The following is a 19,840-nucleotide window of genomic DNA, read 5'->3' as shown; positions in this document are numbered from 1 at the left end:
GCCTCACTTTCCATAAAAAAATATGTATGTTTATTGACTTGCTTATATACATTTTCAGGCATTTGGATTGGCAGCATGTTGAGTAGATAAAATAGTTTTGGGAAGACCATCATTTTTATGGAGGATATTTTACCCCAGAGGGAAAGGTTGAGTCCCTTCCACCTCTCAAATTGACTTTTCATTTCCTCAAGTATAGGTCCAGAGTTTACTTTCACTATGTTCTTTATATCAAGAGGAAATGTAATGCCAAGATATGTGATGCCATGTTGTGGAATCGTAATGTTAAATGCACTCAGGTCAGGCATAGATGCCAGATCGGAGAGGGGGAAGGCCTTTGTTTTGGTCCAGTTTACTGAAGGGGCTGAGAAAGGAACAGGATGACATCATCAGCATTTGATGTCAGCATTCTCTCTTATTGCTATAGCGAGTGGTTCGAGGGCCAGAATAAATAGCAAGGGAGAGAGAGGGCACCCCTGTCTGGTCCCCCTATGGAGCTCAAAATTGCGGGAGGACCTGCCATTAGTAATGACTGAGGCGCAGGCACCAGAGTATAGACTTCTGACACACCCGATGGAGTAGGGGCCAAAACCATATGTCTCCAGAGTCTTATACAGGTACTCCCACTCCACCCTGTCAAAGGCTTTCTCAGCATCTAAGGACAATGCTAGGGTAGGAGTGGTGGATTTTCTATTGGCCCATTTTATGTTCAGTAGACGTCTGATGCTGTCTGAGCTATGCCATTGACGTATGATGCCAACTTGGTCGGGATGTACCAATTTAGTTACTACCTGTTCCAGCCTATTTGCTAACACCTTAGCCAATATCTTGATATCACAATTCAAAATTGAAAGGGGACGCTGGCTCCCACATAGCACGGGGTCTTTATTTTTCTTGAGAAATAGAATTATTGATGCTGTATTCGAGGATGTAGAGAAAACACCTTTTTGAAAAACCTTGTTATAGTGTGTAGCAGAGGGGTACGTTTATCATAAAACATTGAATAGAATTCTTGTGGAAGGCCATCGAGGCCAGGTGATTTTCCTGGGGCCATTTGACGGATAGCTGTATTGATTTTATCGACTGTTATCTCTCCCTCTGTTTTCCTTTTTTCTTCAGCATTGATAGATGGCATATGAATACTGTTGAGAAATAGATCCATCTTGTGGTTAGTACTATCGTGGTCGGAGGGTGCTATTTCTGATTGGTAAAGTGTCTCGAAGTATTCCCTATAGGTATCATTTATCTGTTTCTCATTAGTCACTTGGTTACCATATTTATCTTTTACAGCAGTGATTATGTTCCTAGTTTTTTTTTTTTAAGCCTGCATGCCAGGAGTTTAGAGGCTCTCTCTCCGTCCTCATAGAATTTGGCTTGTGTCCTGAACAACGTGTATTCAACTTCATTGGTATAGAGGGAGTTAAGTTGGAATTTAAGGCTGGAAACTTTCCTAATATTTTCCATTGTGGGGTTCTTGTACATTTCAGTCTCGGCTACATTTAACAAAGCTTCAAATTTCAGTTGATTTTCTTTCTTTTGTTTCCTCCTTCGAGATTGATATCCCATTATCTGACCTCTTATGTAAACTTTTAAAGCTTCCCACAATATACTTGCTGAAGAAACCGAGCCCATGTTGTATTCAAGGTAGTTGTCAATTTCAGTATTAATAAAATTGCACAGCTCCTTGTCCTGTAATGTTCCCCCATACATATGCCATTTAAAGCGCTGTCTGGATTCTTGTAAAGGGGAGATAAGAAGTTCCACTGGGCTGTGGTCAGAGATGTGCCGACTTCCTATACTACAAGTCAGAGTATTGCCCACCCATGGCTTGTTTACCAGAAAATAGTCCAATCTGGAGTGTGAATTATGGGGTACTGAATAAAAGGTATAGTCCTTCTCCGTCGGGTGCATTAATCTCCATATATCCACTAATGCTTGCTCTTTGATCAGAGTATTTAAAGCTATTTCAGCTTTATTCCGGCCTCTGCTTGCAGCTGCGGGCGATTTGTCAATAATTTTGTCCAGGACTGTATTAAAATCACCCCCCATCATGATAGGGATATCTCCCAGCTTAGAAATGTGAGTATTAATTTCATGGAACACAGTACCGTCTGAGTTAGGGGGAACATACACATTAATAAATGCCATTTGATTGTTATTCAGGGTACCGATAGTAAGGACATATCTCCCATAAGCATCAGCAATATTACGTGAGATGATAAAATTCCAATTTTTGTGAAATAGGGTCACCACCCCTCTACTTTTTGTATTGTATGTGCTGAATGAAATTTGGCCAACCCATTCCCTTATCAATTTCATTGCTTCTTGTTGGGATAAATGTCTCCTACAGGAATAGTATTTGGCATTTTTTACTTTTACGTAATAGGCTGTTATATCCCTCTAACGTTCCATGTCATAAGACTTATTGTACTAGCTCTGCTCATTACTAAATGTGGTATAAAACTTGACAACACCTGTTGACCAACCCATAACAGAATAGAAAAACACAAAAACAAACATGATATGCTTACATACACATGAACATGCCCCCTTCCCCCCACCCCTGCATCTCATTCCCATACTATGAGAGCAATTCCATAAGTAATTTGGTGATGGCATCTAATACTCAACACCAAAGACTCCCTAGGACACCCTCTACATTTAGTATAGTTTACAACTGGGGAAATGAGTTATTGTTATTAACAATGGAATAAGGAGCCTAATAATTGGAGATATAATACTTTATATCAATCGAGTGATAAATGTAGCAAAATAAAACACTCATAGCATTATGCTGCTCCTATACGGGCCATGTAGTCTATGTTAATATGCGTTTGATATTGAGGCACTTGAACTAATAGCCTACAGCAGGCATCACCAACTGGCGGACTCCGGGCCGGATCCGGACCCAGTGACAGTTCTGTCCGGACTGCGACCCATTTCTGATCAATTAATGAGAATAAGATTGACAGAGTGTTTTTTTTCACGGGTGCAGCTATAGACCATAGGCGCAGCTATTTCAGCTCATACGGTAATCGCTCAGTGGTGCTAGGAGGTCACAGACCAATCACATGCGTCTACTTCACTGAACTGTGCCAATCAAAGCGATTGTTTACAGTGCTAGGGAAACGCAGAGCACGAGACGAAAGCTACACAAAGAGAGATGACAGCACGTCTTGCTCCAAAATAAGAAAAGTAAGATATTGTTATTTCTCTCACTAACAAAGGTACAGAGGTGAAGAAGAAAATATGGAAAAAGAGGACAAGTACATATCCTGTCCAGGCCCACGGCGCGTGTTGAATAGCAGTAGCTGCGGCCACACTGATCCGTCGGAAAACGGACAGAATTGATGGATTGACAGCAGAAATACAGCAGCAGCTTCACTCATAACGGTGCTACTTCATAGAAACAAGTTAAATTCACTTGAACACATTGTTTAATCACTCACATTGGGTTGAAAATAGGAAAGAATGTCTAGTTTCTGTATTTACTTTTTCAGAACCGGAATGCGCGTTACATCGTCAAATTCACTCCCGGAACAACGTACCGGTGCGTTCCGGTTCCGGCCCAATGACCCTGTAGATATAACCTACCGTAAAACTTCAATTAATAGCCCAGGCTTTTATTTGCTTCAAACACTGAACTCAACCGGCCTATATTTGGGACAGGCGTCTATATGGGACAGGCCTTTAATTCCTAAAACTCTTTCTCAGCAAAGATGGGAAATACTATCAAATTGTTTATTTACTGGTAAACCAGTATGAATATTACTTGTATAAAAATTAGGCTATCGAATAACATATCAATTACGAATCATTCATTTGATCTCACTCCGAGAGACAGCGCATCTAGGCCAACCTCATGCACTGAGAGAGAGAGAGAGAGAGAGAGAGAGCCGTATCAAAATACCGGTAGCCTACCTTAGAAAACCCTTTTACCGTCTTCCTCGGACAGACGTTGAAGGTCAACTTTATTTTTTCGCCATTCTCTCACTCTCTTGGGATCAACGGAGAAATGTCTTGCTGCTGCATCTCCTGAGTTTTACTCAGCAAATTTGACAACTGACAGCTTGAATTTCAGGTCGTACTTTTTTCTCTGTGCCGCCATGGCGATCAGCAAATGTGACTGACATTTGAATGCAAGTAAAAAAAAATAAACTGGCAACCGGCTTCTAATTGAGACCGGCCTTTATTTGTCAAAACGTGTAGCCACACCCAACCAGTAAAAGGGGCCGGCGTCTAATTGGGACTCGGCTTTTAATTGAAGTTTTACAGTAGATTTGTTTCCTCTGTCAAGAGACTCATTGCCATCTCTTAGTCAGACGCCCTCTAGATGCCATCTCACGAAGCGACATCTCACTAAGCGTTACTTGACTGACTGACTTACTGACTGACCTGAATTTGCTGCGTGATGCCCTCGGCTGCGCTGTGGGAAAAAGGGACTTGAAAGTTCTGTTTGCACTATTTCTAAAACAGGCACGTTTTAGTTATTTTATTCTGAAGACTGTCTCATTTTCTTTTACTTGAATTTAGAAAATAATTGTGATACTTTTAATTATGTTTAAGCTACTGATTTGTTTTCCACACATGTTCAATGTGTGTGCATGGGAAAAGTTCTTGAAATTGATCAATAAATGTTGTTGAAAAGATATTGAAATGTACATCGTTTATTTGATAGAAAGTCATACAACTATAGGCCTCCAAATCATAGCACGTTAGTTAGACATTGTGATACTTCGGACCTTTGATGGGAAGAAATTTTAGTGACTGGACCTCCTTGAATTTTAGTTGAATACAGGCACGTCACACACAAAAAAAAAAAAAATATATATATATATATCCTACTATAGAATGAGGAAACCTCTGTCCATCCGTCCGTCTGTCTGTCCGCATCCATTTTGCTCCTCAACGGGTTGGCCAATCAATCTCAAACTGCACATGGGCATTGAGCATTGGCATAGGCAGGGACTGACGGAGCTGATTTTTCCATTTTCCCAAATTTACGTTGTTTATGCGCCTTTTTGGCAAGTCTGCGCGGAGTTGTGGCGCGCGCATCCCCGGAAGTCTGCACGTAGTTGTGGCGCGCGCATCCCCGGTTATCTGCGCGGAGTTGTGGCACGCGCATCCCCGGAAGTCTGCACATAGTTGTGGCGCGCGCATCCCCGGGTACGGACTAGTATATATATATATACATATATATTGCTCCAAATACTCAGAATAGCAAACTAGTAATTAAACTAAAGTAATTATATTGAATGCGGCCCCATTGCAACCACACATGCAATAGATACCCAAACAAAGCAGTTTAACTCCAAACCATTGCGAATGCTCAGTTTTCTCTTAGCTTGAGCAGAGCTCTCGGTCAGTTTGTTTACCAGTGTTACTTGCCAGAGCTTGAAGCAGAGCATCCGCTTTGCTTTGGTTCTGCCGATGCTGTCTCTGGGACCTTGACCGCTGCGTTGACCATCCATCGCCGCTGGCGATCGCTGGATACATGCGTCGGGTGCGCCTGGTTCTGCTGGTCTCTGTTGATGATACCCTTCTGGAGGAGGGCCCGCCTTGCTTCGTTGGCGTACAGCTGGATGCTGTCTTCAGTGAAGACTTTCAGCTTGGATGGATTTATCACATGGGATTTCACCTGTTTCTCTTTGAGCTGTTTTCTAATGGGCACACAGAGGCTCCTCTCCTGCTGCAGCTTGGCAGAGAAATCATGGTCGAAAAAGATCTGTGAACGCTGGTAAGTGATAAGTTTCTTCGCCCATGCAGAATTCAGTACTTTCTGCTTCATGTCCCACTGTAGAAAACTGACAATGATGGACCTGGGGGTAGCTCCTTCTGTCACGGGCCTGTTTGCGAGAGATCTGTGTGCTTGCACAATAGTGAGACCGTCTCCGGGGATTCCCAGTTTATCTGCAATTAGAGTTGAAGTTGAAGAAGAGTAGAAAGCCCACCATGTCCTCTCCTTCACTCCCTTCTTTCACCTGGTAGATTCTGATGTTTAGCTGACAAGGTTTATTTTCCAGATATTCCACTCTGTCTGCTAGCTTTGTTTGTTGTTGCAACAGGTGTGTGAGAGTTTCAGTGACGATGCCATCCCGCTCCTCCACTTGGCTTATTCTCTTCTCAGCGTCTGCCACACGGCCCGTCGTTGTCTTTAAATCCGAAGCCAAACCTTTCACTTCTTTTTGTAATTCGTTAGTCTTTTCTTATCTCGGCTCAGAATTCTTGAAAATCGGTTCTAAACTCACCGATTTGGCCTGTGATTTCAGATTTCAGTTCATTAAGCATTTTCTCGATGGCCTCTTTCCTTGTGTATTTCCTGTGACGTCTACTCCGTTTGGTTTGAGAGCTTAAGTTCTGTGTTACGGCACCAGATCTTAAATTCATGCCACGAACTTACCAATATCATAATTCTGCCAGGATTACTGCAGTAAGTAATTCGAGGGCTAGAGTGAGCGCTTCACAGCAACATCACCCGTACGTGACCCGGAAGTCTAAGCAGTGAAAGTTAAATTGTGCCCTCATGGTGGTAAATAATTTCAGCATAAAATGAGAAATAGCACATAGCCAACATTGCCGATTAATCAGTTAATGTATGCTTGATCGATCAAATTCTTAACGGTGATTAATCGATCGTCGATTAATCATTAACATCCCTAGTCACTATTCCTATACACTATTCCATTCCTGGAGAACCCCTCTCACCCTCTCAACGATAAGCTGAGGCTGATGAGGAGCACCTTTATCCACAGGCTCATCCTCCCATGCTGCAGGATGGAGCGCCTCAGGTGTTCCTTTGTGCCTGTTCAACATCATCAGCGAACCCTGTGTCAGTCAGCAAGCAGCACAAACAACAATTCTTCCATTTTATTGCTCAGGGAGCAAAGGTTGGAAAAGCACATACAAGGGGGAGCAGGTTGGAACCCGACTCGACTAGTTGGTGCCCTTCGTGCAAGTATTGTGTGGTCTCTGTGGCGCAATTGGTTAGCGCGTTCGGCTGTTAACCGAAAGGTTGGTGGTTCAAGCCCACCCAGGGACGGGCCTTTTATAATTTAAAAACGTTGTTAATATGTAGCACAGGCGATAAATATCAGACATAGGCATGGGCCGGTTTCCGGTTTCAAGGTATACTGCGGTGTGAAAAAGTCACGGTTCCAAAACCACTAATATTTCCCGTCATACCGTTCCGACGGTATGAGCTGTTTTTCCCCCTCCCCCAAGTTAAAATGACTATTCTCAAAGCGAGAAAGTGCAGGGAATCCCCCAGGTCGCGTGCAGACTGCAGAGGAACACGCCCCTCCCCTCGGTTGCGTACTGAGCAGTCAGCACTCAGCAGTCAGTCAGCTGTGTTTACAACCCGTGTGTAACGTATAATGGCCGAAGGAGGTGAACCCCCCGAAATTTTCCCCCCATCAAAAAAGACTAAGTCGGCTGTATGGGAATATTTCGGTTATCGAAAAAACACAGACGGCCACGGCTTAGAGGAGGAAGGTCACCCAACATGCAAAACATGCTGGCGAAGAGTGGCTGCCAGAGGAGGCAATACATCCAACATGATTGCACATCTACGGGAACACCACCCATCGCTCTTTGCCAACTTCAAGGTAACGTTGTCTTGAAATTAACTTGAGCATGCATCGGACAGAAACCATTTTCCACTGGCAGGTTCGAGGAGTCTTTCACTAGGGACTAGGGAGTTACCGTGCCTAGCTAGCTAGCTGACATTAGTGAAATAAATACTCTAGGCTAGCTACATGGCTAATTAGCTAGCTAACATCAGCTAGTTTTTTTTCCCCCTAACGTTACTTCACTGAGCGAACGTCTTGCGCAGGGGAAACCATTGAATTTTGTCGGAATTAATTCAAAGCAAAATGCCACAGAGCCAGCAGGTCATTTAACAAAACATATTGCGCTGAAGAATGACCATGAAAGACTCCTCGAACCTGCCGGTGGAAAATGAGGCACAAACTGTGGCTATGCGGAGACTGAGAGAGAGACAGCGAGTGTGTGTGTGTTATACGGAGAGAGAGAGCGAGTGTGTGTGTGAGAGAGAGAGAGAGAGCGAGTGTGTGTGATTACGTGTATATGTGCGTGCGTATCAACATTGAAACAATCAAAGTGTATTTTTTTTCCAGAAAATAATTCAATTATTTATGTTCTATATGTTATACTACATTAACTTAACATACGTTTACTAATGTTCCAAATGTTCTATATGTTATTTAAAAATAAATTACATTTTGTTCAATGGCAAAAAATGTGTGATTTTTTTTTTTTCCCCAGAGATTTTACAATAACACATTTTAGAGGTGTGCAATACCACGATACAGTGAAACCATGGTATTTTTGCCTAAGATTATCATACCGTCAAAATCTCATACTGGCCCATGCCTAATCAGACATGAAGAAACTGATTTACATTCATCTCACTTTTTTGTCATGCAAGCCATAATTTCACTGTCATTTCATTTTAATCTTTCATTTTATTGAAACCCTGTGTTTATGTGGATGTACTTACAATCATGAAGAGCAAAGAATATATTTAGTTTTGTCAGTTTTTGCAGATCTGAAAGCACCTTTTGTTCACAACACATTCCATATAGCATACCAGCGTACAGTGCAGGATGGCATACTATATAGCTTACCTATATGTTGTTTCTAAGCAACCAGACACAGACAACATGCAGCCTGCTTCTCCCAAAATACTCCCGTCCCTGGGTGGGCTCGAACCACCAACCTTTCGGTTAACAGCCGAACGCGCTAACCGATTGCGCCACAGAGACAAGCTGACTGTGGCAGTAAAACAGAGGTTTTTTGTCTAAGCACTATGACGATGGTTGACTGGTCAAGGGGACAGTGTTGACTGGTAGAAGGCAAACGGCTTCTTCATTGCTGCCCCCCCTGTCCGTAAGAAAATTTGGTATAAATATAATAAAATCTTTTAAAAAAAATCTTTTCATGCAAGATGGCGGCAGGCGTTTCTCGCAGCCAGGCTGGTCTCAACATTCCTAAAATATACAGGGAAACCGTCTGTCTTTATCTGAAAGTCTTAAAAAATGGACATTTTAACTGAAAATATTAAACCTAAAGAGCTATCATCTTTTGCAATCTTGACCCTGCATCTGCTGTTTATTACCATTCCATTTTTCTGGGGCAGCTCGTCCGCTGCCTGCGTGCGGTCGTCCTCGCGTGCTGGGCTGCGGAGTGAGCTCACTGCACCCCTTGACTCGTGGAGCCAGAACACTATCTACTCTACTGTTCTTGGCGAGCGTTTGCTCGGAGGTATACTACTTTTCTCTGCACCTTTCTGCTACTGTGTGGGGATGTTCACCTCAATCCTGGGTCAAGGACTTCCAGCGAACGCAACATGATGGCTGTTACCATGAAACTGTTTCAAGACGACGCCTGGATCACAGTTACATTGTTTTTCTCCCATTGGACTACAATATCATAATGCTATGGAACAAGGTAACATTCTGGTCAACTCTGTATCTAAACTGGACGATGCTACACATGGACTGTTAAATGCTAGTGGTCTTACCTACCTCTACAAACTCGCCATGGATTATCATGAACAATGCGACTAAAAACCAACAGGCTACCAAAATATTTCAGACTGTAAATCATGCGAAAATGCAATGGGATCCGAAAGTAAAACCTAAGGGAATCCTCGGTGGACACTTAAATATTAGGAGTGTAGTGTCAAAGACTGAACAACTTGAACAATTACTGATGAACTCCAATATCGATATTTATGTCTCTCCAAAACATGGTTAACCCCAGCAACTCCATTAGCTGTTTATAGGTTTCCAGGTTATAATATTTATAGATGAGACAGAAATCATAGTAAGGGAGGCGGGTTTTGATTTATGTTAAAGAAGGCATCCAAACCAAGCAAATCAATATTTCTGAAGATACCTTGGAGTGTGTTGAGTATCCATTACACTATCCCGTGAAATGTCTTTTATTGTTATTGCACTCTATCGACCACCAACTGCTAAGGATGTGTTCTTTGATCACTTATCAGATGTTCTTAAACAATGTGATGGTAAAGAAGTGCTCCTTATGTTACGACTGCCGCTGTCTACGGCACGTCCTGAAGCAGCGTGTCCTGGCAGACGAGGCAGGAGGAGACAATTATCCACGTTAAGTATTCTGCTCTATTCTTACTCACGGGAAGAATGTAGCCTGTGTCATCCTATTGCTGCTCTCCTGTTCTCCTTTATAATCTCCTCTGTCTGTCCCAGCCCTGCCGAGTCTTGGGCTCACATTGCCAATCTGCATCCCAGTTCTCAGCTCCACGCCATCACAAGTTTGTGTAATCAGGTAGTATAGCGTTATAGTCAGAGATTTTGTTTTGTATTTTGTCACTGTCAATCCTTACGGCAGTTAGTAATAGGTAAATTCACAGGTTTTTAGTTTTATTTTCTTAGATTATCAGAGACTCAATGCATTTTGGGGCGGTTGAGTTTCATGCGGTGTTGTGGCGTCACTATGACGACCAGTTGGGGGGGGGGGCACATTGAGGGGGTACTATCTGCAGTGGAAAACCAAGTGGTACTACCAAAAGCGAGTAGAGTCGAGTCGAGGCGAGGCGAGCTGAGCCGGTACCATGCGGTGGAAAAGTGGCTTTAGTGGCTAGAAAGCTATCAAAGATGTGATATCGAATTCAAAATAGAATGGAAGGAAAAAATGATATTTCATTTAACCTGAAGGACTTAGAGCTTTTTGAGAATGACGGTTAGGGTTAGCAGGCCTGTGAGGACTTAATGTCAACATTTAAGCAAATTATATAAAAATTCACTAAAACAATGCCGCACAAGCATTAAATCGAAGAGAGCTTACCATGGTTCAATGATACACTATGGGACCTAATGAAAAAAAGAGACATCACTATGAAAAAATCCTTAAAATCAGCTCTGGCTACTGATTGCCTGATTTATAAAAGCTTTGGAAATAAAGTCACAATGCAACTTAGGAAAGCTAAAGCAAATGTCTTTCTTGAAATCATTAGAGATGCAAAAGGAAACAATAAAATGCTATGGAGAAGTATTGATAAACTTATGGGAAAAGAACATCCGAAGGGTGGAGACCTACAGCTGAAATTAAATGCAATACAACAAAATGATAGTTTAGTTGTTGCAAAATGTTTTAATGATTATTTTATCGACTCTGTCCTGGAACTGGGTCAGAATGTTACACAAATGCACAGTATGCACTTTCCCCAAATTTTAAATGATAGGAATTTCCTGAATTTGAAACCTACAAATGAGGCAAAGGTAAACAAAATTATCTCATCCATATCAAATTCCAGAGCAAAGGATATCTATGGACTTGATACTGTTTTCCTTAAAAAAAAAAAAAATAGAGACAATTTAGCCACCTCAATTACCCAGATAATAAATCAGTCCTTTGAGGAGAGTATATTTCCTAGTGCTTTGAAGCCTGCTATTGTAACTCCTGTATACAAATCAGGAGACCGACAGGAAGTAAGCAACTACAGACCCATCAGTATTCTCCTTGCTATCTCAAAGTCTGTTGAAAAGGTAGTTGCTGAACAGTTGGTAGCACATTTAGATTCCGAAGCCCTACAACATCCAGTGCAGTTTGGGTTTAGAATAAAACACTCAACTGAAACTGCATGTTGCTATTTCCTTGAAGTTATTACTGTAAGGCTAATCTTTTTTTTTTTTTTTTAATATATGTTTATTGATTTTTGATTCAGCAAAGCAACACACATCAACAAAAACAATTAAAAGAGGGACAAAATCAAAATAAAACAAAACAAAACATCTCGGCTCACAGACTCACATTAAAAAAGGCAAGTGACTCAGGAATTACATAAAATAAAAATAAAAATAACAAATAGCTAAATAGCAGGTATCACACAGGTCCATACTACATAAACCCTCTTGTAAGAATAGCAGAGATATCTAAACCAATATATGACATAAAAGGCTCCCATGTTCTACGAAATACATTGTCTTTGCGATATAACATGCATGTCAAATAGTCCAATGATACATATTCAAGTATGACCTTATGCCAATATGTTTTAGATGGAACCTTGTCTGTTATCCAGTTCAAAAGAATGCATTTTCTTGCACAGAATGTTAGCATTTTGTAGAGTTTCCCTTTATATTTATCAATAATAAAGTCATTCGGTATCCCAAGTAACATGCATAGTGGATCACACTCTATAGTAATAGATAGGATCTTATTAATTTCCTGCCCTATAATCTGCCAGAATTGCTGTATTTTCCTGCAAGACCACAGGCAATGGGTGAGACTACCTGTCTCTATTTTACACTTGGGACATTGGGGGGAGGAGTCAATGTTAAACTTATGGCGTTGGGAGGGGGATATGTGGGCTCTGTGTAAAATCCTGAGTTGAATTGCTTTTACTCTGTTACAGACACTCAAGGTTTTTGCACTCTCCCAAGCTTCATTCCATTCATCAACCGTAATCTCTACGTTGAGTTCCCTTTCCCATGTTTCCTTTAGGTGAAAAGTGCTTGTAGTGTCATACCCTTTGAGCACGCTGTAGAAAGAGCTTATGGAGTTGCCCAACTGTGGTAAGAAAAGCTGCCTCTCAGAGTGAGAGACATTTTGGTTGTCAAGGATTGTAGTGTCCCTCTTAACATAATCCCTTATCTTTAAGTAACGGAAAAAGTCCTGTTTTTTAATATTGTATTTTTCGGTTAATTGACTAAAAGACATCAAAGTGGATCCCTCCAGTAAGTCATACAGATTAGAGAGCCCTTTAGTTGCCCAAACCCGGAAACCATTGTCTGTCATTCCTGGTAAGAAATCAGGGTTATCACATATTGGAGTGAAGACAGAGGTGAATCGAGATCTACCCTCTAATCTTCTAATAGTCTGCCATGCTTTAACAGTGCAGACTGTAATCGGGTTATTACAGGCAGGCTTCAGAGATTTAAGGTTTTTAATAAATAATACGTTTGTTAAGGGGAATTTGGACATGGAGCTTTCTATATCAAACCAAAGAGATGCGGGCTTATTGTGCACCCAGTCAGCTATAATGCGCAGATGAGCACTAAGTTGATATTTTCGAACGTCAGGGAGGTCAAGACCACCCTCTGAGGATGAGAGACATAATGTAGCTATTTTGAGGCGTGGCTTCTTCTTAACCCATATGAAGGAGCTAAACCAGCTATTCAGGTTTTTGATAGCTTTATGTGGGAAGAAAACTGGAATCATCTGAATTGGATATAGTAACTTAGGGAGAATGTTCATTTTTAAAAGAGCAACACGACCTAACCAAGAAATAGGGAGGGCGTTCCATCTCTCTAAATCTAGTCTAATGCGTTCAAATAGAGGAGCAAAGTTTGTTTTATACATTTGGTCAAAAATGTGTGTTATATATATTCCCAAATATACAAAGCCCACTGGGGACCATTTGAAAGGGAAGGGAGATGGAGTTTGAGGTTTTTGTTTTAAACTACCTAAGGGCATTGCTTCTGACTTGCTGAAATTTATTCTGTAACCTGAAAAAGCACTAAACCTGCCGATGGTCTCAATACGAGTGGGAATGGATACCTCAGGCCTAGTCAGAAAGACCAGGACATCATCAGCATAAAGAGTAATCTTATGCTGTCTATCTGCAATGGTTAGGCCATGTATGTCGGTGTTTGTCCTAACTGCCTCAGCGAGCGGCTCTATGGCTAGGGCAAACAGTAGAGGTGAGAGAGGACAGCCCTGCCTTGTACCTCTCCAAATGGGGAAATTGGGAGATCGCACACCGTTGGTAAGTACTGCAGAAAGAGGATTATTATAGAGTAACTTGATCCATCCAATAAACTTTTCACCTAGACCAAATGTATGTAATGTATGAAACAGGTAAGGCCATTCAACACGGTCGAATGCCTTCTCAGCATCCAGAGAAAGAACCAGACCATCTATTGACTGCTGTTGAAAAAACTGGATTGTGTTTAGTAACCTGCACATGTTGTTACATGAATTACGACCTTTAATAAAACCAGTTTGGTCCTCATTAATAAGCAGAGGGAGTAAGCCCTCCAATCGTGTCACAAGTATTTTAGAGAGGAGTTTCAGATCCACGTCTAGTAAAGAGATGGGCCTGTAGGAGGTGCAGTCCTCAGGCAGTTTACCCTTTTTCAAAACGAAGGAGATATTTGCCTCCCTCAAAGACATAGGTAGGACGCCTTTTTCAAAGGAATCATTAAACATATTCAGCAGAGGGTCAACTAATATATTCTAGAATTCTTTATAGAACTCACTACTGAGCCCATCTGGCCCAGGCGCCTTCCCAGACTGTAGCCCCTTAATAGCATCAAGCACCTCTGTCCTAGATAGAGAAGCATCAAGAGTAGATTTCTGATCATCTGACAAACTGGGGAGATTAAGGGAGGAGAAAAAGGCGTGCATTAACTCTGGGGCATCAGCATGTAGCTCCGATTTATATAGATTTTCATAGAAGCTCTTAAATGTATCATTAATGGTTGCAGTGTCAAAAGATTGCTTACCATGACTATCTGTGATTGAAGAGATAATTTGGGAGTCCGCCGTTTTCTTCATCAGATATGCTAAGTATTTCCCTGCTTTATCACCATGTTCGTATAGTTTTTGTTTGGCAAATCTAATTTTCCCCTCTGCATGTTTTGTTAAAAGAGAGTCTAAAGCAGAGCGGAGTGCAGAGATTTCTTAAAACTTCCATATAGACGGACTTTTAACATAGTCTTTTTCAACCCGCTCAAGTTTGGATTCTAAGATCTCCCTTTGTTCAGCTTGCCTACGCCTCTTACTGGACATATAAGATATGATAAGACCTCTTGAAAAGGCTTTGGATGTTTCCCATAGCAGTGATGAATCTTCTGTAGAGGTTGAATTAATAGATAAAAATGATTTAAATTCCTCTGTGAAATAAGATATGAACTTTTGATCCATCAGAATGGAAGGGTTAAACCTCCAGTGTCTAGTCTGAGTAACCGGGTTCCTGAGGTTATATTGAATGAAGACAGTAGCATGGTCGGACACAACTATATTCCCTATAGAGCTAGAAGTAACTGATTGCAGCAATATTTTTGGAGTAAAGAAATAATCTATTCTTGTATAGCATTTATGGACTTTTGAAAAATAGGTACACTCTTTATCTACCAGGTGCTGAGCCCTCCATGCATCTACATAATCCAGGTCCTCACAAAGGGCAGTAACAATCTTGGCCTGGGGCGATAAAGACGATTTACCCGGAGGAGATTTGTCCATAATTGGGCTTAAATGGCAATTAAAATCTCCTCCAATGAACGAGTTCCTGATGTTGAGATCTACCAATTTAGAGAATGCAGTAGTTAGGAAATCACCTGGATGACCAGGGGGGCAGTAGACATTCATAATAGCAATTTCTTCCCCATACAATACACCTCTCACAATTAAGTAACGTACTCCTGTATCCTTTATACAGTTTATACGTTTAAATGGTAAGTTTTTTCGAAGTAAAATAGGGTGCAGGGTAAAATGTAGAAATCAGCGAATTGGCGCACCAGCTCTCCTAAACGCAACCTCCCTTCAAGCCGCCATCTTGAAAACCATTAAGGCTAATCTTGATAAAGGAGGGGTGGTAGGAGCAGTTTTCCTTGACCTGCGTAAAGCCTTTGATACTGTCAATCATCAATTACTGCTCTCCAAGTTGACTAGATACAAACTTTCCATAAATACTGGATAACTGGATAAAATCTTATTTATCAGGCCCTCAGTGTGTGCGGATATAAAATGATTTGTCACCATCAAGAACCTGCACCTTGGGAGTACCACAAGGCTCCATTTTAGGTCAATTGTTATTTAGCTTGTATATCAATGATCTACCATCTGTATTCAATGATGTGGCAATTCAAATGTATACAGATGATACTGTCATAATATACTCATGGGAAGGATGCAGTTCAAGTTGTTGCTAAACGATCACTAACAATGGAGAAAATTGCAAAGTGGCTTAATAATTCCTGTCTCACTCTAAATACAGAAAAAACTGATTATGTATTTTACAAATAAACAAAAATATAGGTATTATCCTGATATGTGCATAAATGGACAAAAAATAAAAAAATGTTCATGAGTTTAAATATCTGGGTCTAACTCTGGATCCTACTCTCATTTTCAAGAAACATGTCAAAATGAGGTCGTAAGCTGAAATATAACCTAGCCAATTTTAGATATATTAGAAACTCGCTTACAGTTGAGGCATCTAGGACACTTTTGAATGCAATGATTCTTCCTCATTTTTCTTACTGTATGTCATGTTGGTCTCAGGCAAGTAAGACTGCTTTGAAGCCACTTAAGTCACTTCATAAACGAGCCCTTAAAATTTTTGATAGGAAACCAAGACAATATCACCACTGCCATATACTTTCTAGATATAATATACTAAACTTTGACAACTTAATTATATATTCAGATGTTTGTTTAAGATAATTCATAATGCTGCCCCTCCACCCCTGAAGAGCATTGTCCAACTCTGCTCTGAGCATATGAGCAGAGCTACAAGGTGCAGCATCCCTAAACGAAGCACTGCCTTTGCACAATCTGCTTTCTTGTTTAAAGCCTAACCCATGGAATAAGCTCCCTACTGATCTGAAAATTTGTAGTGATTTTCATATTTTCACCTGTTAAGTTAAAAACTGGATTTTAAGTAACCAATCATGTCAGCATTAATGTGTGTGTGTGTGTGTGTGTGTGTGTGTGTGTGAGTGTGCCTGTGCCTGTGCGCATTGTTGTAGTTAAGAGGAGTTTAGGGTTGGGATAGGTTACTTTGTTCAGGGTTGGGAATGTGATTTGGACTGTAATGATTTTATTGTATATTATTTGTATTTTGCACTGTTTTTATGTCTACCTGTCTATGGGACTACAGATGGAAATTAGCTAGTAGCTAAATCTGGTGCAAAGCATCTCTTCTCATTAACTGAGATTAAAGTTTTTGTATATGGTCCCTGACAAAATAAACAAATAAAATAAAAATAAATAAATGTGTTCATGTTGGTTCACCAGTGAGCCTCTATAACACTAGGTGCTGGTCATCCCAACTTGTCAGTGGTCTTCCAACAGGACGCCAAGTGTGGTTGCTATGAAGTAGCTTCTGCAAAGGACCTCTGTGACAAATATATTAACACAGGCACTGCACATGGCATTTTTTGCCCATTTTGCAAATCAAGTAGCAATTAATAGGCAAGTTTAACATCAACTAGATGTAAACAACACACAGCATTGCCTTCCCTCAAAAACACTTCTCGTCCCTGGGTGGGCTCGAACCACCAACCTTTCGGTTAACAGCCGAACGCGCTAACCGATTGCGCCACAGAGACATGCTCTGCTGTGCTCCGGGCAATGGGTTTTGTCTGTTTGTCTATGTCACAGTTACAAAGGTAGGCTGAGTGGCAAGTTGACTGGGGGAGGTGCCGCTGGATATACAAGAAGTGTGATTGGGGGAGGGGCAGCTGTGGCAACAGGGGTTGACAGGAGAAGGGCAGGGACAAAACATACGGTGCTCCCCTAAACCCTTGTAGCCCGGCTAGCTCAGTCGGTAGAGCATGAGACTCTTAATCTCAGGGTCGTGGGTTCGAGCCCCACGTTGGGCGCTCATTTTTAATGTAGAGTTATTAATTTTCAAAACCAGTGACATTTTCATGACAAATAAGCAATGATTATTGTATATACTACTTGAAATCCTACGTATTTTTTAGGACATGTGACCTATACACATTGTAAATGGTCAGTTAAGCCTAAACAAGTTAGACCAAGACCAAAAGTGCTGCTTCCTTGGCAGAGTAAGCCAGCTAACTTAGTTGGAAAAGCCTAGCAAAAGCTGGCAAACAATCTAGAAACCTAAAAAGAGAAAAAAGGAACTCAACATGCCCCTCCATTGTTCTGTGCCTGGTTACAAAAAAGTAATTGTCTTAACAGTAGTAGTAGTATGGGCAGTCAAATGAACTGCAAAGTCAGTACGGGGCCTGTATGGGCCCAGTGAGGGCAGCCCACACAACATTTGGGCTTTGTGAGGGCCAAGAGTGGGCAGCCCACACTTAGGGCTGCCTGCAGGCTGCCCGTGCGGGGCCAACGTTTTGCCAATGAGCAAATTCTCAGAGGCCCTGCGCGGGCAGCCTGTTGGGGGCCCTTAGTCCAGCCCTAAGTGGGCCCATACAGGGCCAGTGCAGGCTTGTTTGCTGGGAAAGCAGAGTAAAGTGCATGGAATTACACAGAAATCCACGGCCTATAGTCTAGCTAATATCTAACAGCTTATCATTGCCAATGTTTGTTGTGTGTCATATTTGTCAAATTGGCATAATTTATACAGTTGAAGAGACTAACAGGTGTCTCTCTTTAAACAGTTCATACTGACGGTTGTGCAGAGTAATGTTTTTGAGACGCCTCTGTCCATATGTACATCAAAACTGATGTTGAGTAACACACAATGATCCCTGTTCTTCAGGGTTAACCACTGATTCAAGCAAAATCTTTGCAAGTTGCTATTCATTGCAACATATACTCTCAATCTCTGCAGGCATGACGAGGAGTAAGAAAAGAAAGCCCAATCCAGATATGTGTCTAATGCAGTAGCTTCTATGTTGCTGTTGTTGAAACAGCTACCTAGCTTCATATCTGTTTTCATTTAACTTGATCAAGCACATTTGAGAATGCTTTGACACAATGCTTTACAGGATATGTATTTTTTATCTCCAAGATGGCGCTGCGACCAGTCGCCACGGTGTGTTGGTGCGCTCTTTTTTGTTTGTTTTTAGTCTTTAATTCCATTTATTGTGATTCCACGCTGACTATCTACACGAGGGACCAGATACTAAACATCAGGGACTCGACAACATCGGATTTATGTCCCAATTTTCTCGCCTCATCCGTGGATTTACAGGACATTTTGGTCAAAGGCGCTCTAGCCCTTGGCCAAGCGGTGTTGCGGAGACGGAGAGGCAAGCGCGCCGGGGCCCTAGTGCCCTTCAGGGAGAGAGGATTACGCAAGCCTCTACCGGGAATACTCCTCTCAAATGTCCGCTCACTGTGCAACAAAATGGACGAATTGCATCTTCTTATCAGGACACATAGACTTTTCTCTCTCTTCTGTTCTGTGTTTTACGGAATCGTGGCTGTGTGATTCTACACCGGACTCTGCCGTACAACTACCCGGCTTCCAGCTCCTACGTGCGGACCGCGACCCGAAGCTTTCACACAAAACAAAAGGTGGAGGGATTTGTTTCTATATAAACAAAGGCTGGTGCAACGATGTGAAAGTGATTTCACAAACTTGTTCTCCTGACCTAGAATCTTTTTTCATCACCTGCAGACCGTTTTATTCTCCCCGTGAATTCACTTCCTGGCGTTTACATCCCCCCGCAAGCCGACGTGCAAGAGGCTCAACGCCAACTCGCCGAACAAATATTGGGAGTGGAGAGAGGGAACCCGTACTAAGAACTAAGAATTGGGACAACAGAGAAGCAGTGGAGGAACTGTGTGACTGTCTGGATAACACAGACTGGGACATTTTCAGGACTGCTTCCAACAGCCTGGACGAATACACAGAGGCTGTGACGTCATACATCTGCTTCTGTGAAGACAGCTGTATTCCAACACGCACCAGGGTGAGTTGTAACAGTGACAAACCCTGGTTCACAGCAAGACTCAGAGAGCTGCGTTTGGAGAAGGAGAGGGCTTTCAAGAGTGGAGACAGGGATTGGTTTAGACTGGCTAGATACACGTTTGGCAAGGCGATTAAGGAGGCCAAACGACAGTACTCTAAGAAGCTGGAACAACAAGTCTCCGCCAACGACTCCTCGTCAGTCTGGAAGGGACTACGGGAGATCGC

At 41.8% G+C, this 19,840-nt stretch overlaps 4 non-coding genes across 4 annotated transcripts; 2 read left to right on the top strand and 2 right to left on the bottom strand.

The window, feature by feature from the left end:
- The first annotated feature begins 6,962 nt into the window (after positions 1-6,962).
- Positions 6,963-7,036, top strand: trnan-guu (transfer RNA asparagine (anticodon GUU)). Its single transcript has one exon. It is a non-coding gene; the product is annotated as a tRNA-Asn (tRNA).
- Positions 7,037-8,706: 1,670 nt separating this feature from the next.
- On the bottom strand, positions 8,707-8,780 carry trnan-guu (transfer RNA asparagine (anticodon GUU)). Its single transcript has one exon. It is a non-coding gene; the product is annotated as a tRNA-Asn (tRNA).
- An 8,479-nt stretch (positions 8,781-17,259) lies between these two features.
- trnan-guu (transfer RNA asparagine (anticodon GUU)) lies at positions 17,260-17,333 on the bottom strand. The gene has a single exon. It is a non-coding gene; the product is annotated as a tRNA-Asn (tRNA).
- Positions 17,334-17,533: 200 nt separating this feature from the next.
- Positions 17,534-17,606, top strand: trnak-cuu (transfer RNA lysine (anticodon CUU)). The gene has a single exon. It is a non-coding gene; the product is annotated as a tRNA-Lys (tRNA).
- The last annotated feature ends 2,234 nt before the right edge of the window (positions 17,607-19,840 follow it).

The sequence above is a fragment of the Centroberyx gerrardi genome, chromosome 13 (genome assembly GCF_048128805.1).
Source record: "Centroberyx gerrardi isolate f3 chromosome 13, fCenGer3.hap1.cur.20231027, whole genome shotgun sequence".
Taxonomy (NCBI): Eukaryota; Metazoa; Chordata; class Actinopteri; order Beryciformes; family Berycidae; genus Centroberyx; species Centroberyx gerrardi.
Note: the sequence above shows the minus strand (reverse complement) of the source record. Positions and strands in the feature narration are given on the sequence as shown.